This window comes from Mus caroli, chromosome 14, assembly GCF_900094665.2.
Source record: "Mus caroli chromosome 14, CAROLI_EIJ_v1.1, whole genome shotgun sequence".
Taxonomy (NCBI): Eukaryota; Metazoa; Chordata; class Mammalia; order Rodentia; family Muridae; genus Mus; species Mus caroli.
In genome coordinates, this window is record NC_034583.1 from 66662745 (window position 1) to 66669917 (window position 7173).

General features: G+C 44.5%; 1 protein-coding gene across 2 annotated transcripts in view; it reads right to left on the reverse strand.

Moving 5' to 3' along the window:
• Slc25a30 (solute carrier family 25 member 30) overlaps positions 1 to 5101 on the reverse strand; it is a 29554-nt gene extending 24453 nt beyond the window's left edge. Inside the window, exon 1 of one of the 2 annotated variants that reach the window (XM_021182067.2) lies at positions 4995 to 5083. The gene's annotated coding sequence lies outside the window, so the exon portion shown is untranslated. Of the gene's footprint in view, positions 1 to 4994 lie in introns of both variants that reach the window. The other variant, XM_021182065.2, reaches the window with a different exon arrangement.
• Between the last annotated feature and the right edge of the window lie 2072 nt (positions 5102 to 7173).

The following is a 7173-nucleotide window of genomic DNA, read 5'->3' on the forward strand; positions in this document are numbered from 1 at the left end:
CCTCCTCCTTTAGGAATAAGAAAGTAAATAATTTGGTTTGGGTTTTGGTTGTACAGGAGCCCACAGTTAAAGAGAGTTTGAACTTTTGAAGAGATGGTAAACTTTTAAAGTGTTATGGTTTTTAAAAGATTGTTACACCTTATTACAAAGAACAACAACAACAACAACAAAGCCAGAAAGCCAAGCCCAGAGTGGTGCCACAGAACTTTAATGCCAGTGCATGGGAGGCAGAGATAAATGGATCTCCGTTGAGTTCAAGGCAAGCCTGGTCTAAAGTGAGTTCCAGGATAGTCAGAACAGAGAAACCCTGTCTTGAGAAACTAGAAAACAAACAAACAAATAAACATAAAGAACCAGAAAGCATCCAAACAAACAAAAAAAGGTCTCACTGAAGGCTGGGTCTGCCAGCAGGTGTGGTCCAGGCTGTGTTGACCACGGCAAACTGACAGAGCTCCAGTTATCGTGGGCTGTAACCTGTGTTCAGCAAACGAACCCATTCCTGTCTACGCTCCCCTGGAGAGGAGCGTCCCATGCGTATCTCCAACCTTCATGTGAGGAGTGATTTTCCGAGAACCCCAATTCTATATAGTGAAGACCAAGATGGAGACGGACAGATGTGTCTCAACTTGAGAACTGGCAAACGGATTACAGCTTTGCAGACAGCCAGAGTCCAGTGGTGGCTTTAGGTCATTTCCAACCATGCCTCACGTTTGGTCATACACTCAAAGTCAGACTGAAACCCACTGGCCAATTCTCTTTGCTTGCATCATAAGCACAGATCTAGCATCAGCTGTCATTACGAAATATTTGATGTCAGGCATTGCTATACATTTTCCACACAAAGGACTTGAAGCAACGCGACTCTTCAGTCAGGATGAGGCACTCCAGCTGGTGTCTCTCTGAAGGACGCCACGATCTTTCCTCTTCACAAAATTTTGGCAGTCAGACAGTATCTTCCAAAGCTGTTAAATACACATGCCTATGTGTGTGCTTACTAAAGACTGAGGGGTGTATCTTGGTGACAGAGTACTTAGCTAGCATGTAGAAAGCTGAGGGTCCAAACCCTCAAAAAAAAAAAAGCCACAAAAAATAAATAAAAATAAAAATAATTTTTTTAAAAATTACATATATATATATGTGTGTGTATATATATATGAAAGTATCTATACAAAAAAACTCAAAATTTCTCCCTACACTTAAGATATATACTGTTACCCATTCTATTATATCATCTCTTCTATGGTAATGAACATTTATTTCCTCCTGAACTTATTTGTACAACTGTAAAGAGAGGCCATTAAAGCACAGAACTTACAGGAAGTAAAATAAATAGGATTACATGAAATTAAAAGTCTTCTTTGCATAAAGAAAACAGTGAAGAGGTAGCTTACAGAAGGGGGTGGGGCATAGGAATCTTTGCCAACTACACATGAGAAAAGTGATTAACAACCAGGACATAATAAGGAGCTGCTGCAGGTAAATGCAAATTAGGAATGCTTTGAGCTGGGCATGGAGCCACATGCCTTTAATCCCAGCACTCTGGAGGCAGAGACAGGTGGATCTCTGTGAGTTCAATGGCCAGCCTGGTCTACATAGTTCCAAGACAGTCTGAGCTACCTAGTGAGACCCTGTCTTGAAAAAAAAAAAAACCAAAACCAAAATCAAAAAATAAAACTGCTTTGAGGCTCCATTTCACTGCAGACAGAATGGCTGTCACCAAGAAAACAAATGAGGGCCACAAGATGGCTCAGGAAAAGCACCTGTCACCAAGCCTGACAACCTGAGTTCAGTCCTAGAGAGCCACAGGACACCTGACTTCTGAAAGTTGTTCTCAGACTCTGCACCTGTGCTGTAGGTTATCTCACGCATGTGATCTCATGTACATGGGCACACACACTCACACACACACTCACACACACTCACACACACACACAGTCACACACACTCTCTCACACACACACACACTCACACATACACACACACATACACACACACACACAAATTAATTGATTTTTAAAAGATGGCAAATACTGGTGAGTATGTCCTTAAAAGGAAAATATCACTCCCTGCTGGTAGAAACGTAAATTTGTGCAGCCACTATCAAATTAAATATGGAGGGAGTTCTTTAATTTAAAAAAAAAAAAAAAAAAAAAAAGCTGAGCAGACAGATCTCCGAGTTCAAGGATGGCTGGGCTACAGAGCGAGCTCCAGGGCAGCCAGGATTACANAAAAAAAAAAAAAAAAAAAAGCTGAGCAGACAGATCTCCGAGTTCAAGGATGGCTGGGCTACAGAGCGAGCTCCAGGGCAGCCAGGATTACACAGGGAAACTCTGTATTAAAAAAAAAAAAAAAAAAAAAAAAGCTGAGCAGACAGATCTCCGAGTTCAAGGATGGCTGGGCTACAGAGCGAGCTCCAGGGCAGCCAGGATTACACAGAGAAACCCTGTCTCAAAAATCAAAAGAAGAAAAAGAACTCCCATATGGTCCAGTTTAGGTATATACCCAAACAATTCCACATTAACACACCACAGAGACACACGCACATTCATGGTCTATTCACAATACCTTGGGGCACAGAGTACACCTAGATGTCCATCAGCGGATGAATGGATATAGAAAATGGGCTCCACGACTAACATGGTGGCACTCACTTTCCCTCCCAGTACTTGGGAGGCAGAGGCATGACAATCTCTGTGAGTTCAAGGCCAGCCTGGTCTACATATCAAGTTCTAAGCTAGCCAAAACTACCTAGTGAGGCCCAAAAATACCTAGCTCCATAGGGAATATCAGAAATACCAAAAATAAATTAAAAATAAAAATAAGTGATCCATATATATGTCTTAGCTAGGGTTTTACTGCTGTGAACAGACACCATGACCAAGGCAACTCTTCTAAGGACAACATTTAATTGGGGCTGGCTTACAGGTTCAAAGGTTCAAATGAAATAAGGTTTAGTCCATTATCATCAGGGCATCATCCAGGCAGGCATGGTGCAGGAGGAACTAAGAGTTCTACATCTTCATCTAAAGGCTGCTAGCAGAATACTGACTTCCAGGCAACTAGGATGAGGTTCTTAAAGCCACAGTGATATACCTACTCCAACAGGGCCTCACCTCCTAACAGTGCCACTCCCTGGGCCAAGCATATACAAACCATGACAATATACAACAGAATTTTATGCAGCCACAAGAAAAAATGAAATCATGGCATTTGTGGGAAAATGTATACAACTGGAAGTCACTATATAAAGGAATATAAATTAGGGGGCTGTTGAGATGGCTCAGCAGTTAAGAGCACCGACTGTTCTTCCAAAAGTCCCGAGTTCAAATCCCAGCAACCACATGATGGCTCACAACCATCTGTAATGGGATCTGACACCCTCTTCTGGAGTGTCTGAAGACAGCTACAGTGTACTTACATATAATAATAAATAAATAAGTCTTTTTAAAAAATAGAATATAAGCTAGACTCTGAAAGACAAACATTCCATGTTTTATGTTCATAAATAAAGGTGTATTTGTAAGTGTCTGTGTACGGATCACGTTACTAGGAAGACAGTCATGAGAAGGGAGGAAAAGACCTTCGGAGAGACAGGAAACAGCTGATGGACTAGAAAGTAGAAGGGCTCTAACTGGGCAGGCAGTCGATGGAGGGAGGGGGCGGGTGGGTAGGATGAGAAACAAAAGCTATGAAGTCAGTGTGATGAAACTCACTGCTTTGTATGATTATTCTTTAAAATTGGTATTGCTGGTACTTCTGCGGGCTCTCCAAGTTCCTCTTATATAATTAATAAATCATTTTCATTTTGGTCTTAAACAGTAATCACGTACTCTTCCCTCCATGTTCTCATAAATCTTTCCCCCATTACACTGTCTTTTCACAAGTCTTTCCTATTCCCTATTCTTTATTAAAACCACACAGTGAGGGGCCGAGAGATGGCTCAGCCTGTCCTTCCAGAGGACCAGGGTTCGATTCCCAGTCTCCACATCAAGTGGCTCAGGCCTGCTTAGAACTCCTGTTTCAGAGAATCTGATGCATTCTGACTTCCAAGAGTACTTCGCATATAAACTCACAGACACATAAATAAGACTGGATGAATCTTTTTTTAAGTGTACAGGTAAAAAAAAAAAAAACGCAACACATACTTACGAAATATGGTGTTTTAAAAACATTTTAGAAATAGTACCATTTTTTCACGAGATAATTGAGCCCATGTTACAAAAGTTGGCAGTGCTACTGCTAAGATCTAAATCTATGCCTTTCACACTAACACATCTCCGAATGTAGAATCTACAAGGGCGTTCGTTCTAGCATTGTTTTGCTATTCTTAGGTAAGAACAATCCTGACTATTGAGTGTTTTGCCTGAAATTACACCTAAAAAGCCTTTAAAACGCATTAGCACGTTAACTTCTCGAGCAATTCATTTGACAGGTTCTTGCGAACTCGCAAGCAGCAACCTAGCTTGTTGTTCCACGAGCAATTTGTGTGTGTGTGTGTGTGTGTACGCGCGCGCGCGCCCCATTGCCTTAAAGAAAATGGAAATCGTTTATTATCCACCTATTTAGCAACGCTGATGATTGAACCCGGGACCCTGTATACAATAAATAGCTCAACCACTGAGCAACATCCCCAGCCCTCCACCGGCAATTCAATGGGTGAAGAGCCCTATCCCGGGTACTGAGCTCGCGGGTGCTGAAGCTGCACCATCTCTGCCCACGGATGGGAGGGGCGCACACCGGTGGGAGGAATAAGTGCCGCAGCAAAGGGTACAACCCTTGAGCCTCCCGGACGCCCCCCTCGGCCATCCTCCGCGGATCCCGCAGAACCACCCGAACCCGGGAGCGAGCCCGGGTCCCAGAGCGAGCCCGGGCTCCGGAACCTCGTACCCACCGAACCCCAGCCCACGAACCCTAGCGCACTTCAGCCCGGAGCAAACCCGCCGCAGCGGTTCTCCGGCCAGGTCCACAAGGCAGCAGCGCGGCCGGGAACTCACCCCGCGGCGGAGCTCCCCCTGCTACTCCTCGGAGCCAGTGCAGCCGCCTGGGAGCACCTCGGTGCGGGAGCGGAAGAAAAGGCCGCCGAGCGGCGGGCGCGGCCCAAGCCCGGAACGGCTCCGCCCGCTTCTCGCCGGACACGCCCACACCACGTTCTCATTGGTCACTGTCGACACCGGCTCCCTCAAGGCCACGCCTCCAGCCACAGCCAACAAGACCCAGGAAGAGCCGGTCCCAGAAGCAACCAGACTGGGGTTCTCAGGCTCTCACTGCAGGGATCCGAGCAGCTCCCCACAGCCTTCGGTCTGTGAAGGGGAAGCCGGGAAGCCACAGACTCTTCTTCAAAGGGGCTTCTCCGTGTCTCCCAGAACCTCGGCAGTCGCAACGAAGTCATCTTGCATTCACTGTTTGTTAGAACTTTATAATTTGAAATGTGCTGACTGAAAACTGAGAGCCCAGACTCATCAACGCTAGCATTTCGCAACTCTTGCATTCTTTCTGTGTCTATTCCTTTCACACCGAACTCTTGAAAAATTACCACTTATCATATACAAGTACATTTTCAATCATATCCCATATAAATATGATAATATTTATATCCCCTTGCTGTCTCAAAAGGTCATCCACACATGCGCACAGGAAACTCAGGAGCTACTAAAAATCAACCCAATGCATCTGAATTCACCTCTCGTAAACTTCTTAAACCAGAGCTCTCGTTTTCTTTTTCTTTTTTTCATTAACTACTTACTTACTTTACAATCTGACCTGAGCCTCTCGTTTTCTAAATTCTTCTTAACTTTGGCATAGTTGCGGTCCAGACCAAATGTCTTGTCATGTTCTGGATTCATGGGATTATTTCCTCGTGATTAAATTTAGAAACATTTAGAACAATGGCGGATATTCACAAGACTTCCTTCATTTCTGGACATGTACTCTGCCAGTTTGTCCTTGTTACCCACGGAGCAAGGTGCAAAGAGCAAGATGCGGCTTGTTCAAGGTTCCTAGCTCCTCAACAAAGCCCCTCCTCTTTGCATTGAATACGGATGTGGACTGCTGGGTTTGTTTCTTGGAAGCCCTTGCTTCTGTGTCCTGGGGATGTCTTATCATCTAGCACTCTCTGCTCTCCAGCACAATGCCTACCAGTTCTCAAAACCAGTTCTCAATAGTCCTTGCCGATTGTCCTTGGAAAGTTTTGTTAAAAAGTTCTTCTGTGTGTTTCCTTTTATATTGTGTCACATAACATAAAACAGCGTAGTTGGGTTCTCTTTAGAAAAAGAACCAATATAATGACTATATTCAAAGGGGATTTATTCAGCCACCTTACATGATATGGTCTGGGTAGTCAGTCCAAGGATGGCTGCCTGCACTGTGAAAAGGCTAGGGGACCTGGCAGCTGCTCAGACCAGCAGCCTGGGTGCCTCAGTAGTCCCAATCTGATGCCAAGGCTCCTGTAAAACCAATGGCCTTCAGTCCATTGGAGAGCCAATGAAGCCTGGTTCTGGTGCCAGCAAAGGAATTTAGAAGCAATGGCAGAAGCGCTCACTAGCAAGAGGCAAAGGGGGCAAGCAAAGGGTTTTCCCTTGGGGCTCCTTGTATACCAGTTTCTGATAGAAGGTGTTGGCCACATTCAGGGGGAGTCTTCCCACTTCAGTTTCCCTGCCCCCACACATCCCTCACAGGCGTGCCTAGAGATGACCTAATCTAGATAATACTTCAAGGGTATCCCAGGAATCTTGATTCTAGATCTGTCAGGTTGACCATCAGTGTTACCCTCACAAACAATATGCCTCTCACCACAGATATTTTTTAAATTGTTCTTATATTTAGTTATTCCTGCTTATGTTATGAATGTTTCATGTGCATGTGTGTGCAAGTGCATGTGTGTTCGTTCATGTGTGATCATGACCTCTATGGACACCACGTGGATGTCTGGTATCCACAGAAGTCAGAAGAGGGCATCAGACCCCCTAGAATAGGAGCACAGATGATTATAAGCTGCTATGTGAGTGCTGGGAACTGAACCCAAGTCCTTTAGAAGAACAGCAAGTGTCCTTAATCACTGAACCATCTCATCACCCTCCCCAGATACTTTTTTTTTTTTTTTTTTTTTTTTTGGTTTTTCGAGACAGGGTTTCTCTGTATAGCCCTGGCTGTCCTGGAACTCACTTTGTAGACCAG